The 18,333-nt window shown below is 41.8% G+C and overlaps 1 protein-coding gene across 4 annotated transcripts in view; it reads right to left on the bottom strand.

The window, feature by feature from the left end:
* The window catches only part of tinc (transmembrane protein tincar), a 55,740-nt gene extending 37,615 nt beyond the window's left edge, over positions 1–18,125 (bottom strand). For 2 of the 4 annotated variants that reach the window (XM_070281324.1, XM_070281326.1), the window contains exon 1: positions 16,368–16,457. The gene's annotated coding sequence lies outside the window, so the exon portion shown is untranslated. Of the gene's footprint in view, positions 1–5,406; positions 5,428–16,367; positions 16,458–17,715 lie in introns of those variants that run through there. The other 2 variants (XM_017246525.3, XM_070281325.1) reach the window with 2 other exon arrangements.
* Between the last annotated feature and the right edge of the window lie 208 nt (positions 18,126–18,333).

The raw sequence follows: 18,333 nt of genomic DNA, 5'->3' as shown, positions 1-18,333 counted from the left end.
GAAGGTAACATAGCACATCTAGAAACCGAGAAAAAATAAGAAATTCCTCACTCAGCTTAACCAAAAATTCTTTACAAGCGAAATACCAAATGCCACCCAGAGCCATGCCCCCGAAAATCCGAATCTAACCTCTCGTCACCCCCAGGAACATTCCAGCCCGCACCATCCATGTAAACACATTCAGCGCCATCAACAATTTATCACAGCAAACTGAACGAAATCTCATTTGCAAAAGAAGCTGATGGAGTGGGGAAAAAAGTTTACTGATGTTTTGCCAAGGAGCGGGGGTTTTTCCCTCTAGTGCTTGTCAAACTGTTTTCGACGGGGGGTGGGAGGTAAAAAATAAAAGGAAAGCCCGAAATGAAAAAATAAAACATGACCAGACGGAAGCTGCGACAAAGCAAATTTATGCTTTCGGGCAACACACAAAAGCCAGAGAGAGGAAAAACCAGTGAGGAAAGCGAAAGGAAATGCGTGCAAAAGGGTTCTACTGGGGAGTCTGCAAAGTTCGAGGAAATAAATAAGGAAATAATGCTTAACTTTCGCCGCTGGAGAGGCAAGGGGCAATCAAATTCTACAAGCTGTGCCTAGGGAGAGGTTTCCATCTCCCGGATTTTCCCCTTTGCCTCATTTATCAAAATCAGCAAAAGAAATAAAGAAATATGAGCGTCGAGTCGGACAATTTACAATGCTGATCCCAATATGATTGCCGAGCGGAAAGAAATAGAAAAAGTACCACTGAGCTAAGGTCCTTGCCTTGCCATTGTCCTTTGGCATTGAAAAATGAAAAATTTTCGTAACCAGTCGAAAAAAAAAAACAAAGACCTCGGGGTAGATGCAACCACTTGCTTGCTATTAAAGGAATGTGTCACCTTTCCCCACCCCTAACCACTACTTTTGGTAGCCCCACGACTTTTGGCCCTGTCCTGCCACCCTTTTGGCCACTGGCGAAATTGTTGCAGGAAAATTTACGCAAACATTCGGCTATAGCAATCTGAGAGCACTTTACGGCTAGTGCCTGGGTGACTCAACTTTGTCTGGGAAAGCTGGGAGTGTGCATGTTGATTCTTTGTCTCAGTCTGGTTAATGGTGCACAAGGACTTTAAACTTTTTTTATTGTCAACTGGAAAGTTTCCCCCGACTCTTCTTCGTTTATGCGTTGTGTGAACTCGCAATTTTATTCGAGAATTATACAACTTGGAGAGTAAATTGGTTAAGATAAAAGTCAGAATGCCAATGAATGCGTTAAAGGACCTCATTTTAAATTTGATAACAATGTGTGTGATTCAAAAAGCCAACATCTTAAAGAGTAGAAGCCTTTCATCCTTTAGATTACCTTTTTTTTAAAGACGTCCCCTAGCTGTTGCAGAGCGTCAAAGGATACGCCTTAATAATGTCTGCCAGGGCCCTAGATCCTAGCTCATTGCTGCAATGATAAATTTTGCATTTTCGAGCAGGGCATGCACTTTTTGTGTGATATCGTTTTTTTCTTTGTTGTCTGGAGCTTGGCATTAAGTTCTTGGCAGCACAGATTGAGAGCCCTGGCATAGAGATGCCCTGTGTGGCATGTAAATAAGATGCAACACATCCCGACTTTGATGCTGCAGGGATTTCATCTTCGAAGTTAACGAGCAGGTCAGATCCTTCGTCACACATAATTTATGGCCATTTAAATGGCGGCTTAAAGGAGACAGGAAGCCTCAGATTTGACTAAGCCCCATCTCAAATTTGTTTGGAAATCTTTGTCGGGCAATTTGGCGAAAGCGATTTCTCTATCTGCCAATTCTATTCGCACCTGGACAGTTGGCTTAAAATAAACGAAACGGTTTCCATTTCCCACTTCATTAGCATTTCGTCCTGTCACGTGCCAAAAAAGTCTGTGCCCGTTCCTGGTCCCACATGGCACATCCGCTTCCTGCCATTAGGGCAGGCCTGTAAATCAAATGGCTGGCAACCCTTTTCTTGGGTCGAGACATTCTATTAGTTGGCCATTTTCACGCCCCGAGCGGGTCCCTGAGCAAATGAACCTTTAAACTGGACCCGGAAAGGTGACCCCTCACATATCGACACCTCAGAATATATACACGCACACACACCTTGGACCCCCGCCCTCTCTCACACCCACAGCTGTTACGCAGGACACACCCCGGCAGGACTCACTCACCACTCCCCTGTTATTCCTGACTACCTCCTGACTAGGCAAACGCATTCAAACATCAATAAATTAAAGGTACAAATGTAATTTCGTGCCCTGACAACGCCGGGCGGAAAATTCGGGAAATAATGTAAAAAATAGTCATATGACAAAGTCGACTTTTTAATACATTAAAAATTTAATATAGTATTAAGTTTCTAACTACAAATTTTCATCAGGACCAATGAAACACATATTATTGTGGGAACATCGGAATAAAAAGTAAATGTAGATTTCCGAAACTGAAGTCTGATAGTTTTCTTAAAGACAAAAAAAACACAATTATATCCCAATAACCACCAATATTTTATTAAAAAAAACATAAAATCAAAACATAATTTTTAACAAAGTGAAAGGACATCTTCCAAGAGCATAACAACAGAGGAAATAAAATAACAGAAGAGTAGAAAAAATAAATAAATATATATTTCCTGGCCGTTTTTTTCCCAGACCATAGATTAGGGTGCTGCCATGGCATCCCCGAAAATGAAACTTCTGGCCCTCCGACCAGGTCACGTCTTAATGTCCTCCTCCACCTATCGATACTACCGGCCCTGTTTTCTCACCCACCACCATCATGACCTCCCATCCAACGTGTCAGTTCCAGCCTGGAGCCATATTTTAGCCATTTTATAACTCGAATTCCTCATACGAGTAACAGACCGACCTTTCTAGCCAAACAAATTGCTGCTTAGAGCCGAGAGTTACGCAGCGAATGTTTATAATGTGTGTTTTCACCCACTGAATTGTTGGGGGGAGCCCTTTCAATCTGCCATTTGGCTACCTTTACACCTCATCGTCATCTGCCCATCATCATCATCGTCGTCGTCGTCGGCATCAGGGCTGGACACCGAGTCGTTGGGGAGTTGTCGCACATTAGGGGAAGGTGTCGTTTTCGGGGAGAAATCTCCGCAGGTGGATGAAAGGCAGGGTGTTTCTGATTGGAGCTGCCCCATCGAAAAGGCAGCTGGAGAATGAGTGCCAAGTAATTCGAATTGAAGCACTCGCATGACAACTCCCAGACCCTTCGAAAGCCTCTGCTTTTTATGCCTCTGCCTATCCATTACCCCAGACTTTCGCACTCTTTCGCCCCTTCAGCGGAGTGAAATTAATGGGTCGGAAAGTGTTGAGATTAATCACGGCCGTCGTACTGGTCGCGGAAGTAGCTGTGTCCCCATTTATGTCCTGAAAATGCCGCTGCCCCTGCCACTGCCGCTGCTCGATGTGCCCCCAGATGCACTGGCTCATTAAGATCCGACGCAATCTGGGCAACTTTATCATGCAACCATAAACTTAAAGCCCAAGCAAATGAGGCCCTGGCACTGCCAGTAAATGAAAATTGGGAACATGAACCAGGAGAGGGGCTTTTAATGCGAAAGTAGGCAGACAGGGCACCTGGAAAAAGGAACTTTAAGCAAGAACTTCGAGTCCTAGAAAGTTGAAAGTTATATTTTAAAAACTTTAAATACTCTATCTTTTAAAAAAAAATTATAAAAGCTATGCAATTAGTTTGTCTATTATTTTTAAATGACTATTAAAGTAATTTTAATTTTTGTGAAATTTTTATTTAAGAGTATTCACAAAAAATAAACAAAAAACTCCACATAGGCCAGAATGAGGGTACAACCTGAAAAAGAGTCAGACAAACAGACCAACCAACTCGGCATAGAAACATAAATTAAGCAGAAATCTGAGGCAATGTGGGCAGGATAGGCTGCGGGACGAAATTGAAGGAGCCACAGGAGCTGGACTCGAGCAGAAATTTGAAAAACTTCCGTGCGGGCCAGAGGACGGAAATGTGGATGGACTGGAACACAAAAATGTTTTAGGCAACTTCCAACACGGCCACTCCGGCAATCTGAGCCAGAAAAGTCAGAGGCATAGGGAAATGGAACTGAATGTGGAGAGAGAAAGGTGGCAAAGTAAGCAGAGATAAAGAAATACTTTTCCCCCCGACTTTGCCACAACATCGTCGTGATATGCCGGGAGGGGGAGAGTAGAGTAAATATCACACAGCTTGAAAGGCGGTGCAGTGAGGGAAACCTCCAAACCACACCAAGTGACACAAATAGATATACATATCTAAAGGTAGAGAAATTTAGAGATAATAGCAGGGCAGTAATTAGGTCGAAGCTGAAGTTTTTGAATAATTAAAAGACACCAACAAGAGAAGCATTTAAGTTTATCTTTTTTTGAAACAACATACGATGACTTTTATTATAAAAACAAACTAATTTTTAGCAGACATCTGGACTGAAGCTTTTAACAATTTGTAATCGACTTATCCGATATCTGACATCCGACTTCGTCTGACATCAGAAACCCCAAAATCGAAGTCGAAAAACCGGAGGTCATTTCCAAGCCATTTTTCAATATTTTCTTTTGGAAAGAGCTCTCTTCATGTGTCCCCCTCGTTTGTCACTCGAGTCAAGAGTGCAAAATGATAAATATCCAGGGACAGGGGCAACAGGAGTTGGCCGGGCCGGATACAGGACACTCCAACTACGTCTACAGCCGAAACTCCGACGACCCTAGATCTCCTCCAGCCACTCGACCGTCTTTTCTCATTTGCACTCGAGGCGATTCAAGTGACACACTGGCTCCACTTGGCCGCCCACTTTCGGTGGGGTTTTTGTGTTTTATGGCCGGGCCACTTGAAGTGATATTTCCTCAATTGATAGGCATGAAGCCACAGGGGCACAGGGGCCCCCGTCACCCGGGCCAGTGGCACAGGGATGAGTCAATTCCGGAGGATACTGCCAGATGCCTCAATGCGGTTATCAACAAAGATTTCGAAACTGCTTTAGAGTCCCTACCTTGACTGCCACCCCCTCTAAGCCACACCTGCCACCCGTCTCAATGGACCCCAACTAAACACGTACCTTTCTGTGTCTTTCAGACATAAATGACGGCAAGGCAGCAGCACGAGCTACATCCGGAATAAAAACGGACAGGCTGAGATGCGATTGTGATAGCTGAATCGATAAAATGGAAAACTGTTCTGCTACTCCACTGTCAGGCATTCTATTTATTGGCAGAATGACGCGTCTGTCGCTGTATCTGTGGAAAGTTTTGACACTTGGACGAAAGTATCTCAACTTTTCCATCAAGAACGGTAATGGAATATCTTACTTATCATAATTACCACTCAATTTATATCCAAGCTTCAAAATAATGAGTTCTTAAAATAATAATATTTTTATACTACATACTATTTAATGATTCCTCTTCCAAACAGGCCAAAAAGTTAGTAGAGCCACGGATTCCCTTGATGTTCTTCCGCCTGCTGCTCTTATCGATTTTCGGTTTAGTTTGGTTTCGGTTTGTTTGGCTCCGAGCCCTCTCTAAAAACATTCCTCTGTGCGAGTGTTGGAGAATAAAGTTTTTTTTATCAGGTTTCTGGCTTTGTCGGGGGAGTTGCACTCAACTATAGTAGAGATAGAGCGGAGGGTACCGAAGACAGAACTGTCAAACAATGCCACGGCGAATGGCGTTAGAATAACATTGGGAAATGCAGTTGGGACTTGGGGAGTGGTCGGGCTGTGGGTTGGAAGGAGGGAGTCACACTAACAGCGACAGTTCAAGTTGAAGTGCCTGAAGAATACACAATTGTAATTTTCGTAAATCTCAACGAGAACGGCACACGACTAACTGGAAATGCGAGATGAACTAGAGGAAACTGTGTACTTGGAGATATTCCCTCTTTTCCGCCCACTTCACTTCAGTTGGTATCCACCCTTGAGGCAGAAGTCTCTGAAGTTAGTTTTTGGCCTTTATTCGTTTTAATGAAGGGAATTTTTATTTGGTCAAGTGAAACTGAAGAGGAATCTCTTCATCAGCCCTGTATAAGAGTCTTTAAAGGGAAATAACTTTAATAATTAATTGCTGTAGTTACTACACAAAGCATAAAAAATGATTTTTTGTTGAATTATTATAAAAATATGTCAAGAACTCACAACAAAATTGGATTGGCTTGACACCTCAACGAAATTCTCTACAAAACAAAATTGACACATTCTTCGAGAGTTACACTTTTTTTGTTTCAAAGACTGAAGACGATTGCGAGACAGTAGCAGGTAGTCGAATAATTTATGGCAATTATTGTGACACGAACAATGATGAGAGGTCGTTCCAGACCCATCCTCCATAAGCCTCAGATAATAATCTTGAAGAGTCCTGGAGAACAGGATACAGACTTAAGCACTTTCGATTAACGAAGCGCACAACAACCAAAGCAAACGAATTGCAAAAAGGCTATTATAGCCCATCCATAAAGGATCAGCAGGACAAGCTACCTGACTGAGTCAGAATTTAAAGGAAAGGTAGGAATACGTATAGCCCGACGAGGGACAGCAAACAAGGACAAGACAGCAGGTGTTCCCAACCAAAGGAAATCAGTTGAAGCAGCGGACACAAAGCCAGAGGTAGAAACACAGAGAAAAATGGTTGTAAGGAAGATTATAAAATAAATTATTCATTTATGAACTATTCAGAAAATAAACTTAAATGTGGCAAGAAATTGTATAACAAAAATTTTTAAAGAAAACTTTGATGGCTTTTTTTGTTCAGTGTTTAGATCCTACAACCCGAAAGCCCTGCTCAGAAGGTTGCACCTGCCGCTGCTCAAATCAAAGGAGACAGCCTTTAGCAGATCGCGCAGGTAACTTGATCGCGATCGTCGACATCTGGCGTTGTTGTTGGAGCTGTTGGCCTTTTGCCGATTTTTGGGGCAGAGGGAGTGGAACTCATTTCGCGAACCAGTCGCCAACCAAACCAGTTTCGTTGAACGTGTCCGAGGGTAACCCAAATTTTTTGGCGGATACCGTTGGCCATATAATTTTCGGCATTAGCTTTGTTCAAATTAAGGGCCAGCCATCCAGAAAGTCGGAGGTTTCATCTGCGCTTAAAAGCAGCTGTTAGATTTTGGACAGGAAGATGAAACTTGTTTCCTGGATATTTTTCGGCATTTATGCCAACTACACTAACCAACAGGGTTTCGGGAGACTCAATACAATTTTCTGTTATTAATTGTCATTAAGTTTAATAAGGGAAATAAATTAAATTTGAAGAGTTGAAAGCTATCACATATGTTAATGATTTTACCCAATTAATTACCCTTATCCCCAAAAAAATAAATATTTTTCGCAATAAAGGCCAACAGTAGTTGGTACAAAGGAAGGGCCATTAAACACCGACAATTAAGCATTCCGCAATTGGCTTCATCGATCAAAGGATGTCTGAGCTTAATGTGATTGCATTTTTAATGGCAATTTGCGCTGAAAATTTCAAGAACTTCTGCCACATTAACAGCAATACACGGTTTTAATTTTATATTAATTACATCTTTTTTTATACAAGAAGAAACGGAATTCCGGGGAATGCATCCGCGGGGCTTAATCGGTTTTTGATTTCTTGTACGGAAGCAACGCAGAACCTCCTAATGGATATTATCGATTGGTGTCTATTTTTACTTTTATCAGGCAATTATTAAATCAATAGCCAGGCTAAGGGGCTGTAATTGAGTTGGTTATTACCATGAAAGCATGCCTTGAACTTGATTGCGGGGTGTGGTTGACCCAAAGGGTTGTTCCGGGGGTGGTTTGACGGCCATAGTTTGATTGGATTGAGCTTTGAGTTGGACACGAGCATGTACTTGAATGTGGGCCACTGGGGGTGACCCACATAAACGCAAAACAGTAAAGGGAATTAAGTTGTTTAGCACCGCTTACAGGCAGATCAAGCCAAATAGCCGACGGTAATTAGGTTTCAATTAGCACGAGCTTGAATGTCTCATATTCCTATTCCTCATCTACATACATCCAAGTGTTACCCCTCCAAGTCCCTTTTCGGGCAATAAAACAAAATCCCTCACATAAATTATGCTCCATTTAATAATGCCGGGATCCGACACTCAAAAGAAAAGTTCATACAGCCAACAGAGATAAGGACCAAGTCGAAGGTAGCAATTCGTTGGCATTTATAATGCTAGTCTGTCAACAGGAAGATGTTCAAGATGATGATGATGATGATGAGCCCAAGGATGATGACTCGCAAGTGGCTTCGTTGATGAGCCAGCCGGCGGGCGATGCGAAAAATAAAAGTCACACAAAAGTCACGCAACTCTCATTTGAGGACATCAATGCGCCCGAAAGGATCTCTGGCCAGGTTTGTCGAGGAAGCCCCGGCCGATAAGTCCAAAGCCAAATGGCATATTTTTCCTTCGCTGGCTTACAGCCATATGTGACGTGACTGGCTTTGCTCGCTTGTTTTTCCCAGGCATTTCCATCCAAGACCAATCTGCACTGCCGTTTTATTTTTTATACTTTAAGCTTTAAGCAAGTAATTTGCATAAAATGCGCGACAGAAGGAGAAAAACCAGCTCACGCCGAAAGCTAACAAGGATTAAAATGAAAAAGAGCGGCAGGTCTGCAAAAAAGAGGAAAAAATTAAGAAGGAACACAGGCAGGCGGAGGGAAGCCGGCAAGAAATGACTACAGGATGCCATGTGGCGATGGCGAAAACTTACGAGCTGCACAAATGAAAATGAATTCGGGCCAACAGAATAATAAAGAAAAAGTCGAATGGCGGGACTCCAGCAGAAGACTCTTATCCGTAACGAATAATTAAACAAAATTAAACCGCACGCGAGCGGGTAGGGGAAACGAAAATACATCAGAGGGCGCATTGACATTGCAAGGACCTATTCTATTTCCACAAACTTCATTTTCTGCAAGTGTACTCCTGCAGGAACCTGAAAGCAACTACATGCTCTGTGCAGTGGCAACAGCCGCAGAAATTTAATAAGTTTTAATACAAAAGTTCGTGATGCTTCATTATGGGAATGCAAGCAGCTACAACGCGGCTGTTTCCTTCCCTGATCCTTTTCTGTCTGCATCCCTTTTAGGTCTTTTGTGTGTATTCCATTTACCCAAGTTGTATATACATATAGCTAGAATATACAGAATACAGTGCGTTTTAGAACGGAAAGTCTATTAAATGGAATCGTATCGAATTACTTAATTGGAAGTTAATTGCCTAATAGTTTTCAACAAAGACTAATTAAGGGTAACTTGAGATCTTGAAAGTACCATAAGATTAATTTTATGAGGGTTCTATGGGGGTATGGAATAGAGTTCAAGTAGATAACTGACATGCCATCGAAAGATTAATTTTCCTTTTAAAATAAAACAAATATTTCCCATTCCGAATCCAATGTAATAAATATCTATGTAAGAGCTCCTTATATTTTTGTTACGCACTTCATCCGTATGTGTGTCCATGTCCTGTTTAGCTACTCACCAGCCAAGTGTGAATGTTTCAAGTCCCGACTGCTGTTGCTGTGTTTTTGGTCCTCCAAGTCAACCAAGTGCAAGTCCTTCCCCCCAGCCACTCCTTCTAAAAGCCAATGTTTTTCTCCTGTTTTGTTGGGGTGGTGGGTAAGTGGCGTCGCATTTCATGCAAATTAAGTTAACTTGCATATGCAAATGAGTTTTGTTTGTCTGCATTTTACATTTTACAATTTCAGTTGAATTTCTGCGACTGTTTTTCGCACACCTTTAGATAATCTTTTTTCCTGCCACCATAACTGATTTATGAGTAACGAATTAATTTAGAATTTGGTTACAATTAACATGAAATTTTAAGCCTTCGAAGCTAAATCCGACCTAATCCTTTGGCAGGCCCCCATGAAGCTGGTGAATCCTTTCGGCCCACGTACCCACTTCTCATACATAAATCAAAGTTGTGTGGGCCCAAATGCGATTAGCATTTTATACCATTTAAACACTGAAAGCACACACCACCAGACAGAAAACAATGCAAAACAACAGCAGGGAAAAGCTGTGACAAAGCTGGCCGAGCCCTGCCAACTTCTCTGGCATTCTCGCTGCCACAGAATGTGTGCATCTCCCTTCAAGCAGACCAAACAAAATTACGTATTACATGTTATATGTATGTGGTAGGCACATGGCTTCGGAAAAGAGAACCAGCCACCATCAGAAAGTAACAAGTCGAACTGGGAGTACTCTTTTCAAAGATTCTATTAGGAGATGCTTTAAGTCCCTTTGGGATATGAAACTGAAATATTGTTTTCCAACTGAATCCATGTTCATTCGTTATTCTAATCTCTTTCATAGCCCATGGACTCTTCTTATCGAAAAGTGGAATATGCAAAACCCCTAGTAGAATATCGTGGCAAATATCGTTAGAAAAAGCAAATGTGCAGCAAAGCGAAAAATTGTAATTTAACTGCAGTCAGAGTCTAGTTGGCAGCTACGGCCACAACGACAACAACAAGAGCATCAAATGGCAGAAAGCATCAGCCAGAAAGCATCAGCCAGAATCGTGCCGGCCTCAAGTGTTGTATGTAAGCGGCTTTTGTTGGGCAATTGTTTGCTTGCACGGCTTTCGTAGTGTTTTCTTTTTTTTGGGAAGTGGAGGGGGTGCACAACTACGAATGAAATATCTCCCCTGTACCAAGACACATACTAGCATAATCCATTTTGGCCCAGGCAGCATCCCTGGCCAAAAAAAAAGGAAGCAATATCACAATAAAAGCAAGCAAATCCGGAAGTTACACATACGCCCCGTTGTACATATATGTAGCCCTGGAATACAACCCTTTTGCCTTTTGTTTTGTTGAAAAATGTCACAGGAATGACATTCTACACTGAAACTAAAATTATTATAAAACTGTTAATAACTGGAAATTAGGAAGAGTTTTAGGGGTTATTATTTTCCTCAGTGCACATCTGTTGCCCCTCCTCATATCCCCCCACAACAGACATTTGTAAAACAGCATAAAACACTCGTTGTCGTCGTCACTAGTTGCATTTTCCCCCGGAGCTTCCCGCCTTCCCGAAGCCCGCCCCCTGATCTTCCTCTATTATAATGTTCGTGAAAAACTTGACACTTAATTGTCTGTCCATGTCCATGTGCGTCATGTGTCCTCCTCAACTCATCCCATCCGAACCCGACTCTACTCTGGCCATGCAGCAAACTCCCGTTGCTATCTATGGCATCTCGTCTGGCGCCTGTTTCTGTTGTCAATTGTTGCACATTTGCATGGCAATTGGATTGGAGTGCAGGAGGAGTGTGGCAGCAGGGATTGAATGGCTTGGAATGCAACCGGAGAGGGAGAGAGGCGGCTTTTGGGCCAATGCCCGCTGTTTCATGAGGCGTCGAGTGAAATGAGCCGCCTCTTGGCTAAAAGCTAGTCATCATCCACTTCGCCACCATTTGGAATTCCCAGTTTCCTTCTTTCCCAGCACTTTGAGTAACAATAACAATAAGCTACAACAGAAGCATTTAATAGGATTTTTTGAAAGGCCTTTAAACGTTAAAATTATGTTAAACTAATTGTAAGATCTGTAGAACTTTAGAAAAAAATTATTCATACGGTAGAATATTTATTCAAAAGGTTCTCTTAAAATATACATATTCAGTCATTATTATAATCAGCAAAAAAATGAATAGTAGTTCCACTTACAACCTTTTTAGAGAAAATTAGGTGCAAGAGCTCAGCAGGCAAGAGTTGCAGCAGATGAACGGATGTACAGCTGCCACAATACCGCGGGGCATTTGTTTTGGTTAGTGGTCCTGGTTTGGTTCGGACTGGGCCACTCAGTCCACCCCGCCTCTGGTTCGTTTCAGTTTCGGTTTTGGCAGTAGTTCTGCCTGATTCCGCATCCCCCAAAAACCGGGGTGGTTGGTTAATAGTGGGTGGCAGCTGGGTGGCACTGCGATTTCCGACTGGATTTTGCACTTTGCAGTGGCTAATGAAAATGAAGTCGTAAAGGGGTTTGCCACGTGGCTAGACCCACAATCCTAGTCCCGCCAGGACTGAACTTATCTCCCTTTGCTGTTTTGCTTTTACTTCTGGAATCTTTTAAGCGTCATTTAGTTTCAACGAGTGATTAACTTAATGAACACAATGGAAGGATAGAAGATCCGCTGCTGGTGCCTGTTGTTGCAGAAAATGTAATGGAACATTTTTAGAGCTTCCGGCATGTACTATCCAATGTTTTCGCAATCCCGTTTGAAGAACATAATCAGATTTTAATAGCCAGGACAACCGAAAAGGACAAAGATCAACATTGTCGAATAGAGGAACAACTAAAAATGCCATTAATGAAATGATGATGACGACGAAGAAAGTTCCGCACGACCCAAACACATAAAACAAAAATTCCCCAAAGTCACAGTCAACAAAACAAAGACAAAATTGGTCAGGGAGTCAAGGAGGACGAGGACGACATGAGAAACAGGATATGCACAGAGAGAAACTATAAGGTTATGGACTAAATCTTAAGAACATTTTAACATTTTTAAGAACATTTGAATTTAATTTGTTTATAAAGCCCTAAGTACTTCATTTAATTATAATTATAAATTAATAATGTATAGCTTGTACACTTTTTTTTAGTATTAAAAACAGGACTCAGCTGAAAACGATGAGAGGCAAAAACAAAACATAAAACAAAATGCCCAAAAAATTAACGACAAATTGCGCATCATTAAAAGTAAAGAGGGAGACGACTGCCATAGCGATGAAAAGGAAGGACTTGGGCCTGGGCTTGTGCCTGGGATGGCTGAAGAGCGAGAAGGAGGCAGACAAGAGCCTGCCAAAAGCCAATAATGAAGGCAAACGCACGTTAAGAGCAAAATAAGGGCCCAAAGCCCGGCAACTGACAGGCAATGAAAGAAGCTTTAAAGGCACCACAAGCGTGGCGACTCCCGCCCTCCAAACCGAAAGATAGAGGACAGAGTTTTGAGATGTTGCGTAGGTGGGGAGGGCGAGTGGCGTGTGTGCCTGCGGCAACACCTGGGTGCAGTCATTTGTTTGATTACAAGCCACGAGAAACGACAATGAACCCAAATTGAAGATGGCAAAGTGAAAAAGAGATACGGGAGGGATGGGGGCCACAAGCGGAACCGGAAGGTAGGTTGGTAGATGGGAGATGGGCGTAGGGAGGACTCTAGGAACGTGGAATAGACCTGTAACATCCGGACGCCTCCTAGGCACCTAATGAAATATTTGAGCCATTCATTTTGTTAATTTAAACAAGTTTACCCAATAAACAGAGCAATGGTTTTCCTCAGAAACATCTCAATAAACAATTTAAATAGGTGGGATAGCCTTGGAATATTATAGAAATCCTTAGTTATTTGAGTAATTATTCTTTTCAGTGCTTCTTCTAATTGCCTAACTATGCAGCTGCCCCGCAGTTACACATCCTTTAGGAAAAATATTCACAAGCTCATTTGCAAAAACTGACAGGCGGCAACATCAAGCCCATGCTCCGGCTGCTCAACACCCCTGGTTTTGGCCACAAAAACCCAGTTGCCACCATAATGACTCACTCACTCTGTGGCAACTCAGTTTACCACGGGCTGAGGACTCGGGTTTCGCTGTTCTTTTGCCTGCAATCCTTTTGCCCTTTTTTTTGGAGGTGTGACAGCCACAGGCTCAGCTGATGGAAGCGTGTCCTGGGTGCCAGATAACGTGTCCTGGCGGCAGTCCCTCATGTGAACACATGTATCCTGCTGTTCTTGGACCCCTTTTTTGTTGGGGATATAATTTTAATTGGTTTTCAAAGCATAAAATGAATAATGGGAAATTTTGTGGCCGAGAAAGGATATTTGTTTAGAAAATGAAGATACAAGTCGCATTTAAATTAGTTTTAAAGCTATTAAGTTTCAAATTAAATTCCAAAGAAGCAATGACTGATAACTAAGAAGAGCTATTCAGTCCAGCTATGAAGCTATTCAAAATGATATTCCGATTATTTTTTAATCCAAGCTATGTCATCTTCCTGGGATTTTCTTTTTAAGCCCGAGCTAGCTGTGGTCTTGGCCATTTTAATCAGAATTTTTCACTTAGCCGCAAATTTTTTCCACTTTGCTCTGATGTCCTGAAGCTGACCGCCCCCTGATGGAAGCTATTTATCCACCCACCGCCCACTTTGGTTGGTCGAGCTTTGTACACACCGCACTTTGTTATGTTTTGTTTGCATTTGCTTTGCTCTTCGTTTTGGCTCAGAGTCCTTTTGTTTTTCCTTCTACTGATTTTTTTACTCTCTGTGTGCTCAGTTGTTTTTTTAGGTTCACTTTTTTTGCTGCGGCGATGCTGTGGCTCAGTTTTTAATCAAAACATAATGTAAAAAGGATGCTAAATACACAAGGAAAGTGGCAGTCACCAGCCCAACAAAGTCCTCATCCCTCAAAAAGTGTTTGCCTTGTTGCTCTTGGTCTTGCTCTTGTTTTTGTGTGTTGTGTCCATTATTCAAAGCATAATGTCACAATAAACGTAAAAGGTGCAAAATATGGCCCAAAGGCAACAAGCAAAAGCAAGTGCCAACAATGAGAGGAAGTGACACAGGGAACCCAGAAGGTTCCCAACGGCAACGAAACTTTACAGTCCAACTTCCAAGCTTGAACTAAAAAAAAAACTAAACTTAAAAAAAGAAAAGAAACTTTTGCCTTCGACCATTAATTGGCTTCAAGAGGCAGTGCAGCACTTTTGATTAAAAAGTTTATAGACTGTTCATTACGACATAGACCTTACTGTACTCACGTAAGAGAGCAACTACAACAACGACTACGGTGGCAACAACAACTAAACTTAATAACACTTTACCATTGTCGCCGCCCCAGGCACTGGCCCCAGCTTTCCCGTCGCCCTTCCTGCCACCATTTATAGGGACCCGACTGCATAAATTTGGAAAGCAGAACCAGGAACCAGGAACCAGGAAAGAAAAAACTTGATCACGTCCTTTCACCTCACCTTTCTTCTCTGCTAGCCCCCGGTCAGCCAGTCACTCTGCCAGTCATTCGGTCAGTCAGTCAGTCATTCGCGTGTCCATGTGCTGGGATAAAACCGTCATCGCAAATTACCAGCTGCCAACCCGAATTTGGCATCTGGCTTGTGGCTAGGATTTAAAGCTTTTTGCAGTACTTTTTCTTAAAAGTATTTAATATTTTGAGAGTTATTCTTTTAAAGACCCACATTACAAAATCTAAACTTAGTCAAGCGAATCTGGTATTCAAGACGAAAGCAATTCGCGTGTTATTTTATTCCCATTTCTTTCTTTAGAGCCGTCTAGTCATTGACCTGCGGTGACTTTTCGCTCCGGCTCGCTTTCTTTACCGTCTTCTACCTGAATTGGCCTCCGTAATTTGCCTTTTTGATAGCCTCAAGTCCACCATCCCGTCGCCAGTTGATCCACATGTTTGTCACGTGTATGGCGACTGAACTCACTCACCCTCCCATTTCTCCGCCCTCTGGGGCAAGTACTTAACAAATTGAAGTGCCGACAGAGAAATAGAGAAATAGAGAAAGATAGAGAGAGAGGGCAACCACTTCCGCTGATATTTTCCCCGTTTTTCTCAAAAGAACATTTGTCGAAGCCCATGTTCTCGGTGTCTTTATTTGGAAAGTGTCAAAGACACTTGATGTCGATCATTGCCCAGACACAGATCTTGAGCTACACTTGGAAAATTTTTTAAAACTGAATAGTTAAAAATATAGAAATAGTAAAAAATATTAAAATACTAGAAGATAGTTATAAAAGAAAGTTCTTAATCATTTATTTAATAAACCATTTTCTTAAAATACTGTTTGTATCTCTAGACATGCTTAGTGCTCAGTGTTCCATCGTAAATTAAACAAAAATAGCAAAAGGGGCCGAGATGCTATGTACTTGCTGCCCTCCCTTAGGCCCTTCCCTTTCCCTTTCCCTCTGCCTCAAATCCGAATCTGCCTTAATTATAGCCACCTCTACGTCGAGGCGCCCGCCAAGCGGAAGTTTGTTTAGGATATTTGGCATTGTGTGCTGGCATTTTACAAGCTCATGCAGCTGCCTGCATGTGGCACAGTCTTTTTTCTCCCCCCTCCCCATCCCTAATGTCTACATCCATGGATGGCTTGCGAGAGTCCATGATGCGAATTATTCAAATAGCTCGCGCCTGCCTTTGGATCTGGCTGAATGCGGGCTGCAGAGCCGTCTACCATACGCCGTTGGCATACAAATTAGATGCAGCGATAATCGACTATTCAGGTTGACTGCTTCAACTCCCTGACTCACCCACCCACCTATCTATCTATCTATAGGACCGCACACCGCACCGCACTAACCACCCAAAAGACACACACGCACCTGCAAAGGAAACTTACCTTTCAAAGTTTTCGTCCTGAGCGTTCTTAAAGTGAATTTTTCAGAGCAAAATAATCCCTTCTTTGATATGTTGTCTGTGTAGCTGGAAAAGAACAATTTTTCAGATGAGGATTTTAGTTTTTCTTTTTGTGATTTATAATTTATGAAATTAATATTAATCCCACAAAGAAAAATCATAAAGAAAGAAGCCAAATCTATTTCATGGAGTGACTGGATAAGAAATTAAATTTTAAGTAGAATAAACTAATTCAAAAGGATTAATATTTTTAATAAATAAACTTTCATCATTCTGATTTTCTTTAAAATAAATTAAGATAGAAAGGAATTTCTTCCGCATAAACCTGTGTAGAGAATGGCATGCGGATTTCGTGTCTAGACTCTGGACCGACGATGTCACAACTTTTCTATGCCAAATGCTACCCATAAGGAAGGACAACAAAAGGACAAAAACGAGAGAGCAGACTAGAAGAGCAACTTCTGCAGCGCAATAAAAAGCCGCACAGAAATCAAAAATCAACAGTGGGAACTTGCTGTCCAACCCCACGAGACGGTCGCAGAAAACACAGCAGCAGCAGCAGCAATACGAAACCATCCACCCACCGAAAACCACCCAACAACGAACCGACCCATCCAACCACCCACCCACACAGCCGGAAAGCAGTGCAACCATCAACCCCCCGCGAAATATGGCTCGAGGGTGGCTGACTCTAGTAGACGCCAGTTTGGCTATTTGCCTTTTGCGAAGGACACAGTACAGGAAGCAAAAGGACGACTGGCGAGGCATCATCGTGTCTGGATCAGAAATTGCAGACGCGCCTAATGGGATAAACTACATGGTACATGCAGAGAAACAAATCAATAAAATAGGATATCAATCGATAATTTTGAATTTTTAACATAAATTTTATTAAATTTTAATATGTTTAATATTTTTTGAAAGAGATAAAAAGTATGTAATTTACATTATATTTTGATTTATTATGTTAAATGGTTTTAGAACCATGGACCTCTTTTTTTTTGGGGTCCCAGACATTACCTATTGGGCCAGACAGTCGCATGACAAATTTTATTACAAAACGAGAATTATTAGGAAAATAAAAATGCATAAATAGACAACAAAACCAGCAGGAAACGTACGATGTGTACAAAAATTTGCATTTCCACTTCATCGAAATTCGATGGCTCGAAATAACCCCACACACAGACAAACACCGAAACGCACACACACACACCTACAAGTACTCACTAACACCCAGGATAACAGACAGGCGCCAATTGGGGGGTGGAAACCCGGCTTGTTTTGCCGGCGAAAATGCGTAAAATAACGCCAGTCGGAGTGCAACTTACCGGCAAACTTGCGGCTTTCCGATTTACAATAGAGACAAAATCCTTGAGACACAGTTTTTTCTTGGTTTTTTATTTTTATTTGTAAACACCTTTTAATTAATTTATTTTATTCCTTTACCAGAAATTAGTGGCTTGAAATATTGTATCCAATATTTGTGGGTAATCACACACACTGATGCACACGCGCACTAGCACAGACACACAAACAGATGGGGATATGGTGTACCGCTATACAGGGAAAACCCACAATTATTTCAAAACTATTTTTTTGTATTTTTAAAACAAAACTTGTTTGTTTTTATTTTAGTGATTTTGGTTCAAAAGAACTTTTTATTCAGTACGTAAAGAATCCTATGGCTTTTGTCTCTTGGCCAGACACGCGCTGCACACGTCCGTTGCCGTCGACCGTTGAAACAGAAGTTTCAAAGCCGCGCGGCGTAATTTGGTTAGTTGGAGCCCCCCCAAAAAACGTATTCTTGTATTTCCACTGAAAAGGGTAATGGTCACACTGATTTATTTCAACCCCCTCACTAGCAAATTCAGGCAATGTTAAAAATCTCCCTTCATATGTCTTTTTATAAATGCAATGAAGGCTATTTTTAAAAACCTACCTTATTT

The sequence above is a fragment of the Drosophila bipectinata genome, chromosome 3R (genome assembly GCF_030179905.1).
Source record: "Drosophila bipectinata strain 14024-0381.07 chromosome 3R, DbipHiC1v2, whole genome shotgun sequence".
NCBI classification, from domain to species: Eukaryota; Metazoa; Arthropoda; class Insecta; order Diptera; family Drosophilidae; genus Drosophila; species Drosophila bipectinata.
This window is presented reverse-complemented; position numbering and strand designations above follow the sequence as displayed.